The sequence below is a fragment of the Panthera onca genome, chromosome B3 (assembly GCF_046562875.1).
Source record: "Panthera onca isolate mPanOnc1 chromosome B3, mPanOnc1 haplotype 2, whole genome shotgun sequence".
In the NCBI taxonomy this organism is placed as follows: Eukaryota; Metazoa; Chordata; class Mammalia; order Carnivora; family Felidae; genus Panthera; species Panthera onca.
This window is the reverse complement of record NC_138344.1, coordinates 85,237,861-85,261,707: the sequence shown is the minus strand read 5'-3', so window position 1 is coordinate 85,261,707 and position 23,847 is coordinate 85,237,861. Positions and strand designations below refer to the sequence as shown.

Genomic DNA, 23,847 nt, shown 5'->3' with positions numbered 1-23,847 from the left:
TCCCCTGGGTCTGGCTGCTGAGATATGGTTTCCAATATCCAGAAGAGACTGGAGAATCCGAGGATGGTTGGGTTTACAGAGTGTGCTGGTTGGGGAAAATCTCAGCAGGCCTCACATTTTGGTAAACAAGCAAAAATCAGTAAAGTTTGAACACTTGTGTTGGAAAGAGCAGCAGTGGTCCCGGGACAGGGTGCATAGGTGGTCGAGTCACAGCTCGCGCCGGGTCTTTGCCAGGTAGATGTTTGCTCTAAGGTCCCAATTCCATGGGGGATGGGAGATTCCACTCAACCTGCCCCAGGCCCAGCACAAGCCCCGGGGGCGGGGGAGGGGAAGCAGGTGGGGCTTGAGGCAGGACACTGGCAAGGATGGCTGCTCCCCCAACTCCTAGCCGGGAGCAGGCGCCTGAGAGTCACAATTTTTAGTGGGTTGTGGTACCCTCGGCCTTATCACCCTTACACTGGATGGAATTTTCTCAAATACATTCTTCTCCCTGCCGTCTAGGGTCGGCTTAGTTTGAAGTCTGTTTACTTGTTCAGGTGTGGGGTGGGGGAAGGAGGTGATTTCAGCCGGGTCTGTGGATGGGACCGAGACAAATAGAGGCTTGGCTGCTTCTCTCCATCCATCACGCTCTGGCCGGGAGAGTGTAGTAACTTCAGGAAGCAGCCGTGGAACGCAAGCTGAAGCTTTTTTGATAGGGAAACGTGTGCGCGCTGGGCGCAGCTAAAGACCCCAGCCTGGGAACATTCCCCAGCCCACATCTCGAAGAGCCTCTGCGACGCTTGTCATCATCTACTCCTGAAGTAGACCTCCCCTCGGTCTCCAGCATCTCTGGCCCAGGTTCTGGCCCGGAGAAATCAGCCTTCTGGGGATGTCCTTGGCCCTGAATGCTGGAAGAGCCGGAAGCTTTCCCACGTAGGGGGCAGCGCAGTTCGCCCCAAGATCCCAGAGAAGCTGAGCGCCCCCGCCTATGCACCCCACCCATCCCTAAACCCTGACGGGTGAGGAGAGTGGGGGAGATCTTGCAGACAGCATCTCCCATACCTCCTCTCCCCCACCCCACCCTGCCAAGTAAACACGGGGACTTTCTCGAGAGCCCTGGAGAGCGGCTCTAGTGGCTTGGGGCCTGAAACCCCAGGCTTGGCTTGTTTGATGTTTAGCATCCCAAAGCGGCACACCACCCCCTCCCCAGCCTGGGAACTTGGAGCTGTGGGTCGGAGAGGGAGGAAAGCAGCCCTCTCAGTCGGCCAGGCCGGGGACTGGACTTGGTTCTGGAAAGGCGAGAAGAGTCGGCCAGAAATGCTCTGAGCAGGGGAGAAGGGAGACCCGGCTGCCGCGCCCCCCCCCCCCCAACAGAGACACTTGTGGGTACAGCTGGAGTTGTCAAGGCCTGGAGGTGGGTGGGGGCAGGGAATGCTCAGCAGCCGGGCAGGGGCTCTGGGATAGGGGCTGGCCCTGAGGGAGGTAGCTTGGGGCCCTCGAGTGAAATCAGACTCAGGCCCGAGGCGACCGCGCGAGAAACGGTCGGGGCACTTACTCCTGGAGGCGGAGGAGGCCCCGCGCGCTCCAGTCCAAGGGCCTCGCAGGAGGCAGGTCTCCTTCCCGCTGTTTAGGACTTGGCCTTACAAAAGGGAAGACTTGCTCGGGAGCCTTCCGAGGATTTTAAATCCTCCTGGGTCAGGGGCAGGCCTGGGGCTGGCATCAAGGTCTCGGGTTTTGAGACCCCAGGGAGGAATTCTCATACTGAGGCCACACACTTCTCCGAGCGCGCTCGCCGGCGTATGCGCGTCGGTGAAGGGCTATCTCCAGGCGCGAGTGCACAAAAGGTAGCGTGAGTCTCTTCTCAGGCGACTGGAGATAAGAGGAAATGAGAGCGGGGTTTTCTGACTTCCAACTCATTAGGGACCAGGTAAGGTCAATGCTTTCTCTATTATGTCTTTATCTTAAAAGCGGGTCAATTTAAGATAAGGGAAAAAAAATCCAGGATCTGTGTGAACCGTACTGATAAAGACTGACCCCTTTCCAGAACTAAAAGCAAGCCAGGCAGACATTCATTTTCTATAAACAAGAGAGTTGTGAGAAGCTGCCTTGAATTCTGATCGAATGTCTCCAGTCTCTCTAGACACGGCTCACCCCCTCCCCCAATTATTAGAGCTGGGAGCAGAGTGCGGGAGGATATTATTTGTGGAGAACTAGAAAGCCTGTTGGGAAATGTGAATCTGAGATGATATGGCTCTTAGGCATGGTTTGCTGGCTTGTTTGCTTCAAATGTGTCTTTCTTTTAGAATGGAAGGAAAGTGACAGACATGAGTGTTGGGAGGGATGAAGCTGAATGTTTTCTTTGCTCTGCCAGGTTCCTATTAAGAGATGCTGGACACCACCTTCCTCTGACCCTCCCTGACTTCCTGACTGGTGTGTTTGTGGTTGTGTAGTTGGGTCCTTTTCAGCTCAAGGCCCACCCTTTGTGGGGCTCGATTTGGGCTCCCTCCTCCACTAGGAGCACAGAAAATTTTGCGCTGCTTTGGCCAGGAGCTTCTGGAAGGAGTGTCCTATCCCCAGTTGCCCTCTGTGGCAAGTTTGTCCACCCAAGTGGCTGGATATATTGGGTATGGATAAGAGTAGTGGGAAGAATGTGTTTTATTGAAAGGGAGGCCCAGGGCGTGCATGCTCCCTCTTCCCACGTAGTTGTGTTTCTCAACTTGATGGTTCTCAAAGGAGCAGAGGAGAAGCAGGCTTAGCAACTTGACAGCACAGTTTCTGCCTCATCTGAAGCCACAGCTGAAGTAGCAGGCTGAGTTTCTCTCTGATAGTGACCTAATACCGTACTTGGAGGGCATCTAGGCATGGCCCCAGACTTCTTATTTCATGTTTCCCATTTGATCTCTGCTTCTTAAACATTTATTGTCTTTGTTATGCTGAGTTGTAAATAAGTTTTGGAAAGGATGAGATTTAAATCCATTCTCCTGTTCTATTTATTTTTTTAGTTACTTGCAGGACACGGCAATATAAATTGATTATTGTTATTGCTCTACTTGAAATGCAAATAAACAATTTTTTTTTAATTGCAAGCAATAGGTCTTGTTAAAGAGGACTCTCCTCCAACATAATATTCACATCTGATTCTGCCAACTCTGTATGTAGGTATAAATGGTTGCATAGAGACATCTGTCTTTGTATGCATTATAGAAGTATACACATATGTATCTATCTCATATATCTATTTTAGAAGGTATTAAAATAGAAAAAAACTTAATGTAGGATTCTCTCAGTAGGGCATCTTATGGAAACTGTTAGATGCAAAAAAGTTGAATGCATTCATTGCCTCAATTAAGATTCACATAAAACCGAGTGTCCCTTAAAAAAATTATACGAGTAAAGAAAAACTTTCTTCAGCTTTATCCATTTTAAATTGGAATATTAATTTATTTTCATGCAAAATTCTGGAGAATTATGTTTGGGGAAAATATTAAAATTTGTTCTTAAAGAAAATGAACTTGTTGTCTGAGACGCACAGCTGTAGATGAGACTTCTTGAGGCAATCTTTTAGAAAAAATATCGTTTGTCACATCTCCATTATCCACTAATAGATATCATTAGTATGAACACTATTGGCCAGCTAACAAAATCAAATGGAAATGTTTCTGCCGCTCCTTTGTAGCAAACTTCCCTCCTACTCTGGTCTTCACAGAGTAGTGGAAATAAGAGGGCAGGTCTGAGTGTAGTCCGGCAACAAGGAAAAAGACCAACTTTTTCTCCTTCCCTCCATTTCCTACATTTCCAGGAATCCTGTCTTTGCTAGATGAAATTGTCAATAATTGTCAGTAACCACCAGGCTGTTGGTAGAGGGTCAAACATTGCATTTCTAGGGTTTTCAGCAATTGTTGATAATGTCATTTCTACAAAATCAAAGATGTTAGGCAATGAAAAGTGTGCTTGGATACCCTTCCCCAGTCACTATTGCCCTGGAGCCGTTCTGTGGAAAATCACCCAGGATGGTAGGGCCTCCACCTTGCCTAGCATTTTCCCTCTCAATACTGCTGCTCGAAGGTGTCCAAAGCTCTAGGAAAACAAGGGTTTATTTGGTTCGCGCGCTGCCGATTTACCTGATCTCCTCGGCACACACACAGCTGAGTGCGCGCGCGCAGATGTAAACCTGGGAATTACCGTAATGACACGAAGAGGACTAGGAGCTGACTCCTCCGAGCTGGCTGTTCGCTCTGTTCTAACCTAGGAGAACAGGTCAATGGTTTAACGAATCTGGCTATGTTGATGTATACAGCAAATCCGGCATGGTTAGGGTCCCCGCGGGCGCCCCCAAAGCACTGGGTTTCTAAACAGGTTTGGAGCGACAGGCTTTTTCAGAGGAGATTCTGAAGCCAAAGAGGATTAAACCACTCTCCCCGCCTGGCCACTCGACGGTGCCTTGAGGTCTGCAAGGCACTGTTTTCTGGGTGGGGACTAATGGGGGGTGGGGGTGGGGTGGGTGCGGAGCTGGGCAGTGACGGCTTCCTCCTCCCCTTCTGAGTGTGCTTCAGAAAGAATTGCAACTCTTTCACCAAAGGCATGCCCAGAGCATACATCCCCATCCCGAGCCAGGGTAGACACAAGTTGTAGCCAGTTCATTACTACTCACTAACCTGCACTATGAACTGAAATGTTGATTACCATTTCCTGGCAGGACTGCTGAGACTGAGGCCTGGGTGTAGTAAACTTTGGAAGTACCGCAGCATATCATTATATACAATTCACATAGCAGGGAGAGTTCAGTTATCTATGTGCACTTCACGTTGGCTTCGTACTGAAATCCAATGGGAGAATCTTTGGAAATATTCCACAAAAAGTCAACCCATAGCCATAATCTAGCCCTGGATGGGTTAAAGAGAACATCTATGAGATCTATGGTAGCATACACGGAGCTTCAGGCATCCCTAATAGTTGATATTAACTTTCCAATATGAACTGTTTTCTAACAACCGTATGCCATACCAACCCTAAATTGGTTACTGAAAATTCTCGACAGAGCTAAATACTTAGGTTCTGTGGAAGCTGGAGGGTTGTGTGTGCGTGTGTGTGTGTGTGTGTGTGTGGTTCTGCACAGAAGAGAAAAGAGGAAAGGAGAGGGGACTGGAAAGGAGGGGAAGGGAGAAGAGAGGAACACTGCCTGGTGACAGTGTGTGGAGTTCTGCTGGTGTTTTTGACAGCTGAGTCATACTGGCCTTTGGGTCCAAGGGTTGGGGCAGATGGATGAGTGTGTACTGTATGTGATTTTTAGGGGGTGATGCTGGTGGGTAGGGCAGGGGGGCCGGCTGAAAGGCAATGTGTGTCCCACCTCTTGGCTGGAGTGTAACACAATGGGAACATAATTACCTAGCTGAAACAAGCTCAAAAGGCAAAAAGTTGCAAAATAGATCGGCCTCCCTGAGAAGAAGGGGAGCCAGTTCCAGAGGTCTGCAGCCATCATCCTTTTTTTTTTTTCCAATACATTTTCAACAAGAGGATCTAGGGAGTGATTCCGATTCAATACACATAATCAGTTTGCAAGTCTTATTTCCATTTGAAAACAGGGCCATTTGCAATCATAAGAGCCGGACACGCTGAAAGATACAGAGCGCTTTCTGAGCAGATGATGGGTGACAGAATCTACAGGCAAGCACTAAATATTTTCTTCTAGCCTCAGGCCGTATGCATCAGGCTTTAGTCCCGGTGTATTTGAAATCGAATATTCCTGTTGTATATATAATTTAATTGCTTAGAAAATTGAGACTCCATGGTTGGAGGGGGGAAAGAAACAGCAGGAAAGGTGAGAGAGAAACCATGTTTGTGCTTCCTCTCGTTGCTGATTGATAGTCATTTAGTGAAGAGTAGACGGGCAAAAGATTTGATGTGAAATTCAAACTTGTTTTTAAAGGAAGGGCCGCCAGAAGAGGTTGCTCGGGGCTAAAATTTCGCGCGTTGGAGTCGTGAAGCCCTGCCGGGGTGTTTCGGGGACCAGCAGGATGTCTGCGGGGCCCGGGCGCAGAGCTGTGACCGAAGCCCTACGGGCGGCTCCGCGGCCTCCCAGTTGCACCGCCAAAGACCTAAGGGCCCCTAGCGGCCCCGCGGTTTCAAATTTGTTGTCAGGCGACCCAGCTGCAAATGTGGACACTTAAAATCTCCGGCTATTTTACGGTCTTTCGTCGTAAAAAGTTTCGGTTTCTAGAACCCAGTGTAACAGCTGTCGGCGACCTCCCCCCTCCTGCCCGCGGCCTCTGCACTCCCCACCCCCTCGGCCTCCCGCTCTAACCCCAGTCCTAGGCGTCACCCCGCCCACCCGAGGTCTTCCCTCCCACGCGCAGCTTGCGGCCACGCGCTCTCTTCCCACCCAACCTCTCGAACCCCCCATCCCCACCCCCCACCCTCGGCAAGGCTAGCAGGTGACTCTCCAGCCCGTTTTCAGTTCACGCTGGGAACAGCCTATACTCTGAGCTGTCTGCCGACAGGCTCCTAACCCCTTCTGGAGACCACACTAAGAAGTCTGGTGTGAGGATAAGTAGAAATTTCCCGTGAAGTTTGACCCCAGAATATACAGATAATTAGTTCACTGGGTCACGATGATGATCAAAACCCTAACCTAAAGGGATTTTTTTTTAACGATCTGAAAACACAATCTTTATTTGGATAAACAAAATCAAACAAAGCCAGCGAGCTGCTGCTGTTTCCCTAACGAGTTTTCCTACGGAAAAGAGAGATTCCGCCTCTGCCTAGATACGAACATCTAACAAACTTTCTGGCAGGCAGAAACCCAGTCTAATAATAGTATGTGCTTAATGCCGATTCCATTTTTATTTCAAAAGGGAATAATTTATTAACCTCCTCAAGTTAGTGCCTCTTAGGCAGGCGTTGTGTTTTTAAACGTCCTTGCAAAGCATTTTCACCTCTGAGAAGATCTCAGGAGAACCAATCGATGGGGGGTAGGGGGTGGGGACGATCTGCACAGCTTCCGCCGGCTTGCTCAATCTAACGCAAAACTCTTCCTAAAAGCCCCGATGTTCTCTTTAACATGTCAAGTTACAGAGACCATAAAGATCTAAAGTCACCTTTCACACACACGCACACACCCCAGCTGTAAACTCACTTTTTTTTTCCCCCCCGCTCTCTAGAATTCATTCTGTGGTTAAGCGGAGTGAGTGGTCCTGAGGCATTAATCCATCCTGGGTGCAGGTGGGAAGGTCAGGCCTCCCACAATAGGGAGCCTTCAGGCTCCCTATTTCTGCAGACGGGGAACACAGAACTCCTAAAACTGACAGGAGGTGAGGGTGAGACTGGGACCAGTGGGACCCAACCTGCTAGGGTAAAGGGGAGCTAGCTCACCCAAATGAGGACAGGACCCGGCTTAGTCTTGGCTGGGTAGGCAGAGAGGGTGCACAGGGATGTGTCCCAGAGCAGCAGAGAGCTAGAGCAGGTTCCCAGGGCAGGAAGTCCCAGCCACCTGACAGCTCCACAGAGATATGGTGACTATGTGGCCATTTCTAGGAGTGGTGGCCGATGTGTGGTGACTTCTTCCCACTCTCCAGGATCTCCCTGAAGACCAAAACCACACAGGCTGGGGATTGCTGGTCCACGTCTTCAGGAGCAATCCTAATCAGGGAGAAGAAACCTCAGTCTGCCTTCCTCAGGGAGCCCTCTCCCTATCTCCCAAGGCAGATGTGGGACACCTTCATTAGGAGCCAAAGATCACCTACGGGAGCATCATATTCTTGTATTTATAGCTTGATGTGACTCCTTCATCTACTTTTTATTTGTTACTTCATCCCACTCATTTTCCATTTCTTCATTTCAACGCCTATGTTTTACTTGCTTGCTTGTCCAATTCCAGCCTCACAGCTGCAGTCATACTTCCAAGGCAATTCGGTATCATTTTCCTAATCATGTCGGCGCTAAAGGGAAAACAAAGTGGATGCACTAACCCATATAGAATGAAAGCCAGTAAAGCCCATATGGGAGGCCAGTGGTAGTGGTGGTGTGGAGAGGTGTTGCTGAAAGGACCAGTGAGCCACCAAGGTCAGCCTATCAGAGGACTAGTGAGAAAAAAGTGACAGAAGCAAAGAGAGGCAGCAGTGCAGAGAAATTCAATTAATGTCAATAGATGCGAAGTAAGGAATACAGCCCCGACCTAACACATATGCCTGGCCTGGACAGGCATAGAAAGGGATGAGGAGGAAGCAGATGTGTATATGGTCATCTGTCTCTGAACTGAGAGGCAAATCTAGCAACCTCTTACTTTCCTCCTGCTAGACATTAAGAATAGAAACTTTATGCCGGAGCAAATTAAAGGGCTAGGGAGCTGAGGGGCCAGGAACTGTTGTTGTTCGCCTCCAAACTCCAGCCTGGCCATTTGGGCTCTACACTTTGGGGAAGGAAAAAATTCAGCGGAGCCTGGGGGCGGAGGGCGAAGCCCCTGGGATAAGAAATAGTGGCTCCTGGAAACTTCCGGGAAAAACAGACAAAAATCCTTTCTTTCGAACAAGTGCCCCACCCCTCCTCCCTGCAGTTGGAGAGGGGCCTTAAGAGAAAGGGGAGACTCTAGGTCTTTTCCGACCCTGGCTGTTGGACAGCGCCCTCTTTTGTCCCCGCCAGCGCGGCCTCGAAGGAGGTACCACGTGGAGGGAGCCCCAGCTGCCTGGGAAAATGGCAGGGCGATTCCACTAGGACTAAGAGCCGAACCCGCCCCCCCCCTCCCCCCAGCTCTCATCTTCGGGCCCCGTACAGCTTCCCATGACAGAAGGCGGGTCCTGAGAAGGCGCCCGGTTCCCCGCTACCCAGTCGGGCCCCATCCTTCTGCGGACGCGCAGCGGGCGGGGCCACGGCTGCCCCGGAGATCCCTCCGCGGAGCCGGAATCTCTCCCCCCGCCCGCTCCCCGGGAGGGTCAGGCTCCGCGGGGCGTTCCCAGCCTCTGGGTCCCGCGGCTGCGGCACGGGAGGAGACCAGGCTTGCCCTGTCGCCGGGCCTCTGCTCTGCGGGGAGAAGGGAATCCCCCCCACCCCCCAAAAAACTACACACAACCTTCCAGGGCCGGTCATTTCCCTCCACCGCCCCCTTCCCTTTCCCAGCCACTTTGGGGTTTCTCCAAGGGGCCTGGAGCCCCAGGGCCCTTGCTTTCTTGAGAGTTTCACACGCTCTGTGATATATTTTAGCTGCAACGTATTAACCCATTTACTACCCCGGCATGACACAGGTGTTGATTTGGACTTCATTTGGGCGGTGACCGCAGAAGGGCACATCTGAGAAGCTTCTCAACTTGTGAAGCACAGGCCGAGGGTGAGGTCCGGGAGAGGGACCCGGAGCGAATGCCGGCCGGTCGGGGAGGGAGGGCGGCGGTCCAGACTTCCTGCGGTCGGCGCCCACCGCTCCGCCCCAGCTGCAAGAGGCCTCGCGCAGCTCCAGTCCCCGCCCGGCGGTGTCTCCGCTAACGGGGCTTTTCTCAGCAAAGGGTGCTGCAGCGCGACGTCAGCCCCGCCGGGTCCAGAAGCCCGAATCCTCCTTCTTGGACCCGCGCAATCGCCTCTCTTTCCCCTTTATATTCTTCGGTAATTTCGGAGGCAAAGATTTCAACTTTGGGGGAATTTGTTTCATCTCTCCTAAATTCAGAAACGGAGTCTTCAAAAGTCTTAATGTGTGTGTTTACTTTTTTCTAGCGTTGAAATGAATGCGAAGCCACGGATCGAATCCCGTCACTCATTTGGGGTTAGCTTCTCCCGATATTTCACACGGAAAACAAAACTGGGTCCCTCTTATTTGTACTTGTCCTTAACCTTTGCAGCAACTGCTGTAGATGAGGCTCTGTCCATTCTCTAATAGATTTTACTAGGGGCTGGTGACAGAGAACTGATTTCTTTTCTATTAGGGTTTAGCACATCTTTGTTGAAGGCCTGTAGAATGACCAGGGATTAGATTTGCATCTCTTAGGCGCCCTGTGTGGTCTTTGTGTGAAGCTTGTAACTGTTAAAAATGACTTGTTAGGAAGCGTGTGGGCTCTCATCGCTCTCCTTTTGACAGAATGATTGTGAAATTCAGATTGGCCCTGTAGGATTTAGCCCGCAGATTCCACCTGAACCCTAAGCAATTAGACCCTAATCTCACTGCAATCATATTTGAGTTAGGATTTGTTGCACTTTGTTTACTTCAATTAAAAGCAGAGGAATATTTTTTTTTTCAGCCTTTAAAGTGAAATCTCCAGGCGCAAAACCTCAGGACTTCTCAGAAACGGTTTTGGTGGTGATGGGGATTTCTTTCCTGTAAGGTTTCCTCCTACTCCTCCCGCCCGCCCCTCCCCCATTTAAATAACTCTTTCTCTCTGTCTCTCTCTCTCTTTTTCCCCCTTTCCCTGTTACTCGCTAATGTCTGGAGCATCTATCTTCTTAAGGGTTGAATTCAGGTCGCCTGGGAAGAAATGCGTCGAGATGACTCCCAGCTGCTAGGGGCGCCCAAGCTCCGGGAGTCCCCAAGTCCCCGACAGAGCGCCTACGTCCCGCTCCAGCGCGGAGGTTTCCCACTCTCGCTGGCCACGCGGCGTGCGTGGGCTCCGGGCAGTGGGCGCCCGTCCAGCTTCTGGCTTCCTGCGGCTGATTCTCTTCTAAGGCGCCTGGCGCCCGCCCCGCCGCAGGGCGACTGCCGAGACCCGGTCAGCTGGACCGCGGCGTCCGTCCCGGAGCTGCCCTTAGGATTCAGCGTGGCCTCCACGTGGGCTTGGCTTCCGCCCTGCGGCCTGCTGCGCGCACAGTCCGCCCCAGGAGGTTGGGGGAGGTGGTCTCACCTCTGCGGGGTCGTCTTCTGCCCGGGTGCCGGACCGGCCGGAGTTGGGCCTCGAGCGGCCTGGCTCCGGCGGTCCTACGGGCCCTGAGCGCCCGGGGCCGGCCTCTAGCCTCTCCTCGCCAGGCCCCAGCGGCCTAGAGCGCCGGCCTCTGTGCGCCGCCGTCTGACCGGCTGCGGAGGGTCAGTGGCCCAGGTCGTCAGGATCTCTGCAATTCTCAGGGCATTTAACCCCGATGCAATTCCTAAGGGTCGCCTGCGGTTACTAACTGTCAAGTCAGGTCACCTTAGTAGTATTGCTTGATCTGTGGTGAGTTTATCGCCTTCATTTATTTATCTCGTGCGACTTTGTTACTTTTATTTTCTCGGAGGATCTCATTGGGGAGACACATAATGACAATGACCCTTGGTCATCGTTTGTCCATTTTGACTCATGACCACTTATTGGGTCCTAGTGAGTTTGATTTGGTTCCCTAAAATACTGCTTCGCCTTTATGAGTTAATACTAAGGTGAGAGCCAACATAGGATGTAAACTAGAGAAATATTCTGGCACGGGAGGACCTCAATGCCATTTATTTGAGGGGGAAGGGAAGATGCCACTTTTAAAACTTCCTAATAAACTTTTTAGTAGCAAGTGTTCTCATTGACACTCATGTCAGAGAAAAAAAAAAAATTTTAATGTTTTTTATATTTGATTCCATAAGAACGAAGGAAAGCCAGACTACAACTTCACTCTGCCTGCGTAGCTAAAACATTTTAAGTGAGGACAACGTACTCTACCGCCGCTTAGGTACTATATAAATGTGAGCAGTGCAAACTAATTTAAGCAAATGGTGCTCTCTTCCAATATTTTCTGGGGTGGGGTCTGCTTTAAACAGGCTCATCTTTTGGGATAATTCTAATAGCTATTCTTAACTTTATTAAGAATTCATAAGGGCTTAAGGGAATAAGGGAGATTCTGTCATGCCAGTGGATTGGGGGGAGGTGGGAATGTGGTCTTGGAGTAGGGAAGAAGGGGGAGCAAGACTGTGATAGTCTCTTTGAGATCTACCAAAAGAAGTCTTGATCTATTGATTGAAGATCCCTGCTTTAAATCAACCCTGTGTGCAGTTTAGTACAGTTTTTCATTTGTGAATAGGAACTGTATCAAAACCCTAGTGTGACCATGACAATTGGGTAATCACACACAAGGCATCTTTGCTAATGGAGAGATTCTGTAAATATGTTTCTAGTGAATACACAGATAACAGTCACAGTGGAAGGGTCAGGTGCCACAAATCATAGATTACTCTGCCAAGGGTTGCCAGCCATCTGAGGCTTGGAAGGACATTAACTGCCTTTGCATTCTCAGAATACTCCCCTCAGTTCGTGATTTCACTTACTTGACCCTACTTCTGTTATTAAAAAGCTGGCAGGCACAATCAAGGGCGAGCAGGTTGGCTACCTACCCTTCTGGCAGCTTGCCAGTATTCCCATTTAGCTGCCAGCAGACAAGGAGAGGAGCGAATCAGTCGTAATCCTACAGTAGCATCTAGAAGGTATCAGGAAAACTTTAGTGGCAGCAGGAGGGTCCACCAATCAGCCCTGTTTCTAAATTCTCCACTTCATATCTGTAATAAATCCCTCTGGGGGAATTCACTACTGGGAAAGGTGGGGAGGGGAATGGATACAGGAGCTCTCAAGCAGTTTCCTTGAAAAGTAAGCTGTAAGTGCATTACTTGATAGTCCCAATTTTGAAAACGGGCATAAATAGAAATAGGATTCTTGTTACTAACAAGAGCAAAAAACCAGGAAAAGTGTCCCTTATCAGTGGGGGGGGGGAGGGGGGGAATCAAGAGCTTTTAATAAAATTTGTAAGATTATCCCTTTTTGTCAATAGAACAAACTTCTGCCTTTTCATGTTTGCTTTAATAGAGAAATTATTGCTAACTTAATAAGATTTAGACATTCAACTTTCAGAGAAATTATATAAATCTAATATTATATAAAAATAGTTTTTTATTCCTATCTCTAATTGAAACAAGCAGGTATTTGGCACACAGGGTCATTGTAAAAGCAAAATCTCTCTTTCTAATATTAGCACTTTTCCTTGAGGATATAAAATCTAGGAGTCTAACACAAAAGAATCTATGGGTGAAACAAGACTTTCTGGGTCCCCTTTGTTGGCAGGATAGGCTCTTTTCTCATACTTTTAAATTGGAAGTAGCTTTGCGATCTAGATTAACTATCATGATTGAGATAAAGCCATAACTTTTACTCGTAGGTACCATGAAAAAGTAAGTAGACTGACTTCATCAGTGAGGTTTTCTTCAGGGGATTTGCTTGTGGGAGAGGCCTTGTTGCACTTTTTGAACAGAAAGGTACAATTCACTGAAGTATGAGTGTTCATAAAGGCTAGCAAAGTGTATTTTTTGAAGAATATTATATTTTCTAATATGTCAGGTTCCTAGATGTGAGATATAAAAAAACTAATTTAACTTTTTCTCCCAAAATTATACCATCATTACATTAGTGTATTCTTAAAGAATGGAGATGGACATTACTCATCTACATTACCAAAGGGGAAAAAAATTTAAAAACCAGGTGGCAGATATGTGCCTTATAATTTAAACAATAGTGAGTGATGAACAATCTTCCAAGTTCATTGAAGCAGGAATGGGAGAGAATATCTATAAAAGTGAATAAAAAAGGATCTTGTACAAATATGCCTAACCCTCCATTTTATTAGCTTATAATGCAAATTATTATTTGCTCTTGCTACTAAGAGCCATTTTAATGTAATGGATTCATTTCAGACCCTCAAGAAAACCAAAGCCTATGTCCTTTTACAAGTTTGTGAAGAACTTTCAAATGGCCACATCCAATTTGAAGACAGATATATTTTTTCTTGCTTATTAAGTTATAAAGTTGGAATTTATGCTGATGAGCATTTTCCATCTTGACTAATACTTTCTGCCAAAGAAGTTTTTCTTTTAAAAGAAAAGATAGCAAGTGAACAGAAGGAAATTCCAAGTCTCTGTGATTTGATAGTGGTCACCATTTCACATTCTTAAATTTAGAGCTGTAAACAACCATATTCTTTTTTTTCTTTGTGTATCTGTGGGTTAGTCAGTATCTTGTATAGTGCCTTGCACACGATAGTTTGATAAGTTTGCTGAACAAATGAATTCATGAAACACTTTCACTATTTACCGTGTAATCTTTTCTGATGTGAAAAATATAAAGGTAAAGGAGTCTTAACATTTTTCTTTATTTATGTGAATAAAAAATTGTTAAAATTCTCGATGGGTTTGACTTAAAATGACAGAAAAGCAGCCCCATTCTATGCTAGTTAGCAAGAGAAGAATCTCTTAAGATTTCCCTGCCTATTGAAATGAAAACTGTTTGAGGTAATACTATAATGTTTAAAACAAACAAAAACCCCCAAAGCTTAGATGTAACACAAAATGAACCTTAAAAATTAATGACTTGGAAAGTCCTTTGAGTTAATCTCTTTTTACATTCCAGATTTAAACTTCTATGGCATACTTATCTTTCTTGAGACCTTTAAAATTCTAAAGTGTAGCCATCTTCTGAAGTGGTGAAGGAAACAGAAGGTTACAAATCCTATCATTCTTTTGGGAGTGGGAGTGGGAACTGGCCAGTATGGTCTTATCTACTAGAAAAGAATATAAGAACTAATGTTGATTGTTAATGATAATGCCACATAGGGCTGCTCTACGGAATGGCCAAGAGGAATCTATTATGCAAGAGCGATGGCTACTATTGCTGTGTTCCCAACTTCTATTCCTTAGTGAGCACCTCTCACATTTGATTAGGGACTATAGCTTTGGGGCACAATGGAACCAGTGGAGTGAAGGCAGGAGGAATCAAAAGATTGGAAGTAGCTTCAGAGTTGGGATGCACTATGCCTTGTGTTGGCCCAAACAACTCCTAGAATCTCTCTTCATTGATTTGGGGACTGGTTCAAGATTACATACCTGTTAAGAAAAGACTATACTGGCAGATTCTTTTCCATTTTGAATGTGAGACCTTTCATCAATGAGTATGAGGATATTATTTCAAGTGGAAATGAGTGCTTATATAGCAAGGATGTCCCTGGCTTCAGCTGAGTAGGCTCCCTAGGCGGTATTTGCACCTCAGCAGCATTTGCTCAGAAAAATTAAGAAGACTGGAAGGAGTCAAACAGCAACAGAACCCTAAATAAGTTAAATCTTGAATCTAAATTCCATTTACTTAAGATCAAACATCCTCTTTTAAAGCACTCACTTGGCACGAAGATACAGATATTGCTTCCTGTTTATATGCAGTTTAAATATGCATTTACACTCTTAGTGGGTTACAGCTAATCCTTCAACTTTTGTTTCTAACAAGAAATGGATTCCTAAAAGGAAATGTTCTTTACCAGTGTCTGGAACAATGATGACCCATTGCTCTCCCCAAAATTCTCTGTTTTATTCACATGTAGATAGGACTTGGTATTTCATCACCAAGTTCATAACAAAGTCAACTCACTATAGTGGAAGAGTATTTATAAAATTATACTTTTTTGATAGAAACCAAAAACAGAGGTTGATATAATATCCTGTTGTCAGTGCATATCCAGCTTAGACATTATACAGAAGAACTAGGCAGTATCACCCTAAGACATAAATATTTTATGATATGGCCTATTTATTGATTGATTTATTCAGTCAGTAAAGATTCACTTACATCAGGCAAAGTTCTACGCATGCAGAAAAAGATATGTCTCTAACCCCAAAGACACTGTGTTTGGAGAGACAAGCATGAAAATAGACAATCACAGTTCAATGCAATGAGTGGAGTAATCTGAAGTCTGTGCAACATGCAGTGGGATCCAGAGGGAAGAAGCATCTATATTTGGCAGAAGGAGAAAAGGTAACACTTGAATTCAATCCTGAAGGAGAAACAAGGTTTTATCAGGTATTCCGGGTAGAGGAAAAAGGATGTGCAAAGGCCCAGAGGCAGTGAAAAGCATGTCCTGTTCAGGGAATCATACCTGGATTGTATTGCTGGAGGAGAAACTGTGAGGAGAGTGTTGGGAGTAAAACTGAAGGGGTGCTATGGGCAAAACATTTTGAAGACCCTTGAATGCCAGGCTAAGAAGTGTAGGTTTATCTTGCAGCAGATGGAAAGGCACTGAAAAAATTCAAACATAATCAGATGTGCATTTTAGAAAGACCATGCAGTCAGCAGATTAGAGACTGGATTAAAAGGGACAAATTAGTGACAATGGGACTATTTGGTGGTTGTTTTTACCTGCCCGCTTGGTGTAAGAGTGCTAAAGAGAACTACCTTTTATTAAATAGGTACAAATCCTTAAACCCTGGCAAAAAGGAAGGCATAAAGATATTTTCCAAGAGGCATCTTTTTAAGGAAAATGACTGTTCCCACTAAGTAAATATTGCAAATTAATTTTGTATGTCCTGTGCATTGCTCATTGTTTTACTTTACTGTAGGACTGACATCCACCTGAGCTGACATTTCTGTCACTGTATTGAAAGGCTGTGTAGTGTTGTAGAAAGTGTGCTACCACAAGTCAAGACACTTGCCTCTAATTGAGCTTTATATCTTAGTCTTTGTAAGACCTTGGGGAAGTCATTTTACCTCTTTGGGCTTCATTTTCCTCAGTTGTAAAGCTGAGGGGCACAGTGTAAATTATTTGAAATGCCACTTGATTTTTATCGTTACATGATTTGCAACTTTGCACTTGTTAATCTCTCCTAACGTTTCTTTCTTACCTTGTCTTTATGTTTTCTCACAATTTTAAGAGGGACAGAAGTATTTGGAAGATAATCCCAGGACATTCTGTTTTTATTGCACTATACTTAGTGTACTTAGCCTTCTCCTGGAAGTATTAGGATGTTGGCAGCCATTTTGAAACTAGGCGTTTCTAGTTGCATGAGTCACATTTTATCTTCATATGCACAAAAAGAGGACTATTTAATCACTTTCAACATCTATTAGACCAAATTAGTAACTAATTTTTAAGTTATAAATTTTCCTTTCCAAAATGATTGTTTCTTGGGTCAGAAAAGGATATGTTCTTAGAAAGCTAGTGTATGGATAAAGTTGGCACTTAAAATTATAGGAAGTGCACTGTTTCTAGTAATATTCTGTTTTAAATTCTGCATTTCCTTGGAAACTTCGTGTTATTTAATGCTCTTTTTTTTCACTTAAGAGGCTGTTTACATTGGTAATATATCTTCTAGAGCTCTGGGAGTTCATAGGGTTTGTACCTACAAAACAGCACAGCACTGTTACTGTGCTTCAGAGACATGCAGGGGTCCCAGGGCAAATCAAAATGTTTTTAAATGTATGACATGTGTGAAGTTGATGAAAATTCATGACTTCTCTCTGTCAGGGCTGCTTAAGCTTAAATCATCAGAGAAAGGTGAGTGCAAAGAATTTTATTTAATACTTTTAATTCTGAAATCCTTTCCATCCCTTGCTTGTGGTCCTGTGTTTCAGTTCTGTTCTATTTAGTAGTCTGCTAACAAAAATGTTTAAAATTAAAAATTAGTCGCATGCTCTAAACTGCTTTTCAGATTTGCCTTCTTAAACTATCACTCAGATGTATAACTTTTAAAGGGGAATTGAAATGTGGTTTGAGAATGTAATCACGTACTATAGAACATGCAAAATACATGTGAAAGACCACACGAGTGCTGTTAATTTAACTGATTATACTTCATGCTTTAGAAATGTTTTCAAATTTATCTTTTAAACTTGAAAAGAAAATATTCCATGAAAATGTTAAGAGATAAAAAAAAAGCCAAAATGCTGTGGATATTGAGATCAGCTGTTTTTAACTAAAAATCCATTCAAAGCAAAATAAAAGGCATTGTGTAGTGTGGGCTGGCTAAAACTGAGAACACAAGAGCATTGCAGTTAATTAGAAGCAATCAACAGGATGCTTTGCAACATTTCTCACATCAGCGCACCATCTGATCGCTATAATAAAAATTTCCCACAGTCTTGATGCAAAAAGGAGTAGAAATAAATATTTGAGTCATTAAAATATAGAATGTATTTCAATCACTCTTACTAATAATTATTTTTACTTAGTTATTATTGTTAGGAAAATAAGATCTTGAAAATCCCCAAAGGTTGTTCTATTTGTGTTAATCTTACATTTTTGTTTTAATTTTGTATGCATTTGAATATGAGAAAAATACCAATTTTTGAAAATAAAATTTAGGGCATGAATTTGAGTTGTTATATGATTTATGTGTGGTTAGTACTTGTAAAAGATAACTGGGCTGGCTTTTCCTGGACTGTTGGGCCATATATTATGAATGATTATTATATTACAAATAACTAAGTACTATATTATAGCTATTTTCATATTAACACAATATTGAACTAAGTTAACTATATTAACAGCTGTATCATAGAAGTCTTAAAAGAATGTACAATATTTAACACTATTACTTTTCTACAATTTGTTCAATGCTTGATTCTACTCAGAAGTTTTACTTTAGTTTCATTTTTTCGACATCAGAAATTATTTTACTAGGGCAAAAATATTGCTTTTGTCATATTTTTATGAAGTTCATAATCTGTTCATTATAAGTAACATTTGTTTTTTTCTTCCCGCCCACTGCATCCTTTTTTTTTTTTTTTTCCATTTTGGTGTGTGTATGTGTGTGTGGGTGTGTGTGTCTGTGTCTGTGTGACAGATTCTTTGTTATGTTGTCTTCTCACATTAAAGGTAGAGCTCGCTCTGGGCCACTGAGGTGCTTCAAAACACATAAACACGTAAAATGGTTTGTTAAAAATGTTTAGCATGAATCAGAACTATATACATTTTGGCAATAGTTTTACAACTTTTTTTCCCTCAAAAAAGCTTATTTGTGAATGTCCAGGAGGCGCCCTTTTTAGAGGCAAAAATAGCTGTGAAACCAGTGCTATTAATAAGAGAATTGTCTTCCAAAAAAGTCTACAATTTGTTCTCCTGTATTTATAAAGTACAACTCGCTGATGAGAGGAATTTTCTCTTCAGACTATAGTCATCTCTTGCTGAAAGAAAACATGCTTTAGAAGAAAATACATTTGGTTTGTTTTAACTATTTTTGTTTATTGTTTGTTTTGTTTTGGTCTGTATGTTTTCTCCTCTCACATCACACAAGATTTTTTTTTCTCTCCCTGTTCCCCAAAAAAGCTTTTTGCTAAGCATGTTCTTTCTAGAGCACTCATTACATTTTTCTGTAGAATAAAAAAAAATAGTTTCAAAGAACTATCTTCTCTTTGGCACCAAACTATTTTTTTGTACTCTTCTTTGTACAGATTTGATCTACTTCATTGCAGGAGGGTGTCTCTTAGCTAGGTTCTCATTCGGGAATTTACTCTTTCTGCTGCTTTATAGAGACAAATAGCTTTGATGATAAATACTTTAGAATACACATCTTACAAGTTCAGGAAAAGGCTATGTTAGGATGTCAATATTTTTCTTCTGACTAAAGAGCCTATTACATGCACAGTACTATTTGTGCTTAAAATTTTAAACTCTGGTATTTTTGCTCATCAAGATTGGAGCATTAGCTACAAACGTTCACTGCTCCAATGAAAAGCAGTTCAGTAACGAACAGCCTGAAATTGGCTCTGTTGCATTTAGTTTGGTTTATAGGAATTGGAATAATAATGCTCTAAAAATGCATATTAAAATACCTGCTTATCTCTAACATCATTATTTCTTAAAGCAAACAATTTAGACAGAAAAGTCATTTGATAAAAATAATTGATTTGGACAAAATAATACTCACATTCTTCTGCCAGATAATGATTTAGCAGCTACTCTTACTTCAGTGGTACTTCATTAGACACAATTCTCATTCATCTGAAAGCCTTACAAAAAAATCCACATTTTTAATTCTTTAAAAATTACTTTATTTTTAAAGAAATGAACAAATACAGGAAAAGAGAATAAAGTCCCTAACAGAATTTACTTGCTGTTATTCAGTTCTTTAAAAAATTTCTTAAGAGACAGAAATGTCATATGCTTAGTTTCAGGACAAAGGCACCTTTTTAAATGAAGGGCTTAAAGAAAATCGATGAAGAAGTTTGCTTAATAGAAAGCGGGCTAACTAAGCTTTTGGTTGTAAAAATTATCTATATTACAAAACAAGAACATAACTAATGTTTAGTGAACTTTAGAACTAATATAAGGCTAGTCTTTAATAAAAAGTATCTTAAAAAAAAAACAATTATGAGCAACTTCTGGAATTCACTTTGGGTAGCATGTCCAGGGGGTACATTGTTTTACTCTTTTTCTATGGTAGAGCCGATTTAACTTGGGAGTTAAGAAAACTTATGTAACTTCAGAATGTTTCCAGCTAGTGGTTTTATGTAGGACTAGTATTATGCAGTTAAAAACAAAAACAAAAACCTTATAGTCATACAATGTTAATTAACTCATTTAGCAATGTGGGTTGTTATTATTATGATTATTCTTTTGCTTGAAAAATGACCAAGCTATGTAGATCAGGAATCAAAATAATTCAGGTTCTTAGCAATGTTATAAAGTGTTCTTTTTAATAGTTTAGCAATTAATTAAAAGTCTCTTGCATGTGATTCATTAATATTCATTTTTACATTTTGAGACTTAAATATATTTAAATTTTCGTGATCATTAAATGCTTTTAGCTGCATATTGTGTTTAAGTAAGAAAAAAAATCTATTGTAAACGGGCTGAATTCATTTAAGAGAGTGTTTACATTTATATTTCTTTTTAATAAACAAAGTTGTTACATTTAATACATCGTAATTTTGCTAAAGTTGCAAGCATTTTGCTAAAATGTTTTATTTGGTAATGAAAACAATTTCATAAATATTAATAAATCTTCACTTCCTTTACTACTTTCTATCAATTTTTGATTCTTTTTAAAATACAAACATATTATTTATTTTTAATGGAATGAATAAATATATTTAGGATTCAAATTTCCTGTAATGAAACAGAGTTTAAAATCTTCAACAGGATAGTAAACTATTTACTTGGCTTCACTCTGTCTTCTATATGATTTGACAGAACTAAGTAGTGAAAACTAACCAAAACCAGAAATCAACTGAGAGAATATTCAAGAAAGAAAAAGGAAGAGTTGCAGGAAATGATATTTTCCCATCAGTGGATAGGCATGCATATATTAAAGACATAAAAGGCAGCAAGGGGAGAAACAAAAGCTGTATACTGGGGATTCTGCAAGTCTGAATTAACTAAATGGAAAAAAAATGAAATCATTCTGCTTAAACTTGTTCACTAATAAAAGGAGAATTGCTTTTGTTAAATATGCTTGGTGTGATTATCAAGCAAAATTTTTTTTCTCCCAGACATCTATGAATAAAACATGCGTTTGAGCATTAGGTAAACAAACAATAAATGGATGAGTTCAGTTGCAACATAATAACATTTTATTTAGAAAACATATATAATCATATTTGTATTGGCAATCCAAATTTAATGACTTCTTTCAGTAAAATTAAAGTGCCTCACAAATAACATCTTATGCATAAGGATTGCTTATTCTTTGCCCAATTTCTCCTATTTTTTCAAAGAAACAGATTTTTAAGGTCTCTGCTGAACCATACATAAACCAGAGGAAGCACGATTTCTCAGAAAAATAAAATTTGAGTCATCTTAATTTTATGTTACAGATCTTGTAAAAAATTTTTAAAATATATTTCTGGGACTGAGGGAGAAAATGTTCTCAAGGCTGCTATAGCTTGAGCTGATTTGAACAAGGCTCTGTATGCAGCTGAACCAGTCTTTGGCTTATTAGCCATTTCATTAACACAACATCTTCTGTAAACTATGAATGAGAATAAACCATTTACAATAAGGAAAGCAAACAACAGAATGAATTTCCTCTGTTGGTGTTTTATAAGACTGTTAAACAGAAAATGGAGGGAAGAACTCTCTTTAGACGATATCACTTAATTAAGTAAAGCATCCTAATCAGAGTCCCCTCCAATTGTAATGACTGTAGGGAGTCAAGTACATTTCTGTCTATATTAGAGTATCTAACTGCAATGATTTATTGATATTTATTTTAGAAGTACAACACAAAAGCAATAAAAGAGAAGAAGCAGGGAGAGAGGGAACATGCCATTGCTTACTGCAGGTACAATCAGAGCACTTCAGCAAAATTCCTGATTTTCTTGTGGGGTGGGGGGGTTTACTTTCTAAAATCAGAGCACACCTTTAGATGAGAATGGTCCTTTCCTGCATTTGACTTTTCCAAATATTCGCTGTGACGTTTCTTTGTCCATTGGGTGAATCATTGATTCACTTTCTTCACTGCAAGAATCACTGCAAATGAGAGGATGAGCACCTGCTGTTTTCTGCAGTGACATTACTAGATGCATTCTACACTGATTTGAGTCTTAAAGTACAGCTTCTTTGTATGGGAGAGAGATTTGAGGAACGAGAGTAAATATACTGTATAGGCAGACAGACATTGGCCGCCCTCCAAGCTGCACACAGCATAAACCTGTTTATCTGCCACATTTCACAAACCTCAAAAACATGTGAATAAATCAGGCGAGCAACTGGATAAGTGATTCACACTAGGGAATCTAACCAATATTCTGATGAGAGGGTACTATAATGCTAAGACATTGGGGCAAATAGACTTGTAGAAACTGCACATAATAAAATTGATTAGTGGTTCAAAGGAGAAAATATTCTACACCAAAACGAATCTGAAGAGGTATCCCAACTCTGTGAACTTCTGTTGGATATTTACGTCCAAGTTATCTGGAGAGTGGGTTCAAAAATATACTGTCACCCATATTATTCCAATAATTGGGGCCAATGTGCATTTGGACTTCAAGTTAGTTATCAAAATACTTTATTTCTGGATACCTGGATCTAAATATCGGAGGCTAGTGCCTTGAAAGCCCCTAATTACACCAACACATATATTCGAAATTAAATTACCGAACACGCTTTGAACCTATTCACTTTGTGAAAGCAAACTTTTCTTTTTTTTTTTTAATTTTTTTTTTCAACGTTTTTTATTTATTTTTGGGACAGAGAGAGACAGAGCATGAACAGGGGAGGGGCAGAGAGAGAGGGAGACACAGAATCGGAAACAGGCTCCAGGCTCCGAGCCATCAGCCCAGAGCCTGACGCGGGGCTCGAACTCACGGACCGCGAGATCGTGACCTGGCTGAAGTCGGACGCTTAACCGACTGCGCCACCCAGGCGCCCCGAAAGCAAACTTTTCTTAGAAAGTTACATCCTTATAATTGAAGATGAATTGCTTGGTAATAAGTGAATTATGCAAGCAAAGTCATAATTATTGCTACATGACTACTTTTTCTCTTACTTTCTGTTATTTCTAACTCATCTGCTGATCTTTTTTAATGGTTATTGCGCCTCAGCATTTAGTTGTAAAATGGAAGTTCTCATAGGTTTGGGGGCTAACCTCAAAAGTATGCTTTGGTCCTGAAGATCCCTTAAGATTGTTTATGAATTTCATGTTTGGATTATTTCCCTAAACTAGACCTGGTTATAGTCACAGCAAGATGAATTATCCATTTGCTTGTTATGTCTATTAGCTTCCAGTAGAGACCTACCATCTTACTACCAAGAAAGTGTTGTTTTCTCTACATTTGCAAACACAAAATACTATTCCAGAGTGAAGAGGAATCAAATAAGGCATTCCATGACTTTGTTTCCTACGCTGCAGAATAAAAAGGCAAATTGCTAAAACTTTTTGGCCCTGAAAAACCTTATTAGATCAGTAACCTAAGACATCATCATCTTAGCAACAGGAAGTCATGGAAAAGGTAGGTGGCCCGGAAATTTTGGCAGGTTCAAGATTCTTGGTTAAAGACTTGCCTCCAAAGAGCCTGTTTGAATCTATTGACAATTGTATCTACCAAATTTTTTTTTTTTTTTTTTTTTTGCCTTGACGTTTTCTCATCTTCTTGCTTCTTGTCTCAGGTTGTTTCTTCAGGATCAGGCACAGAGACTGACTGAATGGCTCCAATGATCAGGATTTGAAAACCTAATATCAGAATCTGCTGTTTTGTG

At 42.6% G+C, this 23,847-nt stretch overlaps 1 long non-coding RNA gene across 4 annotated transcripts in view; it reads left to right on the top strand.

Annotated features, from left to right (window-relative positions):
• Window positions 1-446: 446 nt before the first annotated feature.
• Window positions 447-23,847, top strand: part of LOC132669563 (uncharacterized) — a 39,444-nt gene continuing 16,043 nt past the window's right edge. For 3 of the 4 annotated variants that reach the window (XR_013556149.2, XR_013556146.2, XR_013556147.2), the window contains exons 1-2: window positions 447-1,393; window positions 23,758-23,846. This is a non-coding gene — a long non-coding RNA (uncharacterized LOC132669563). The other variant, XR_013556148.2, reaches the window with a different exon arrangement.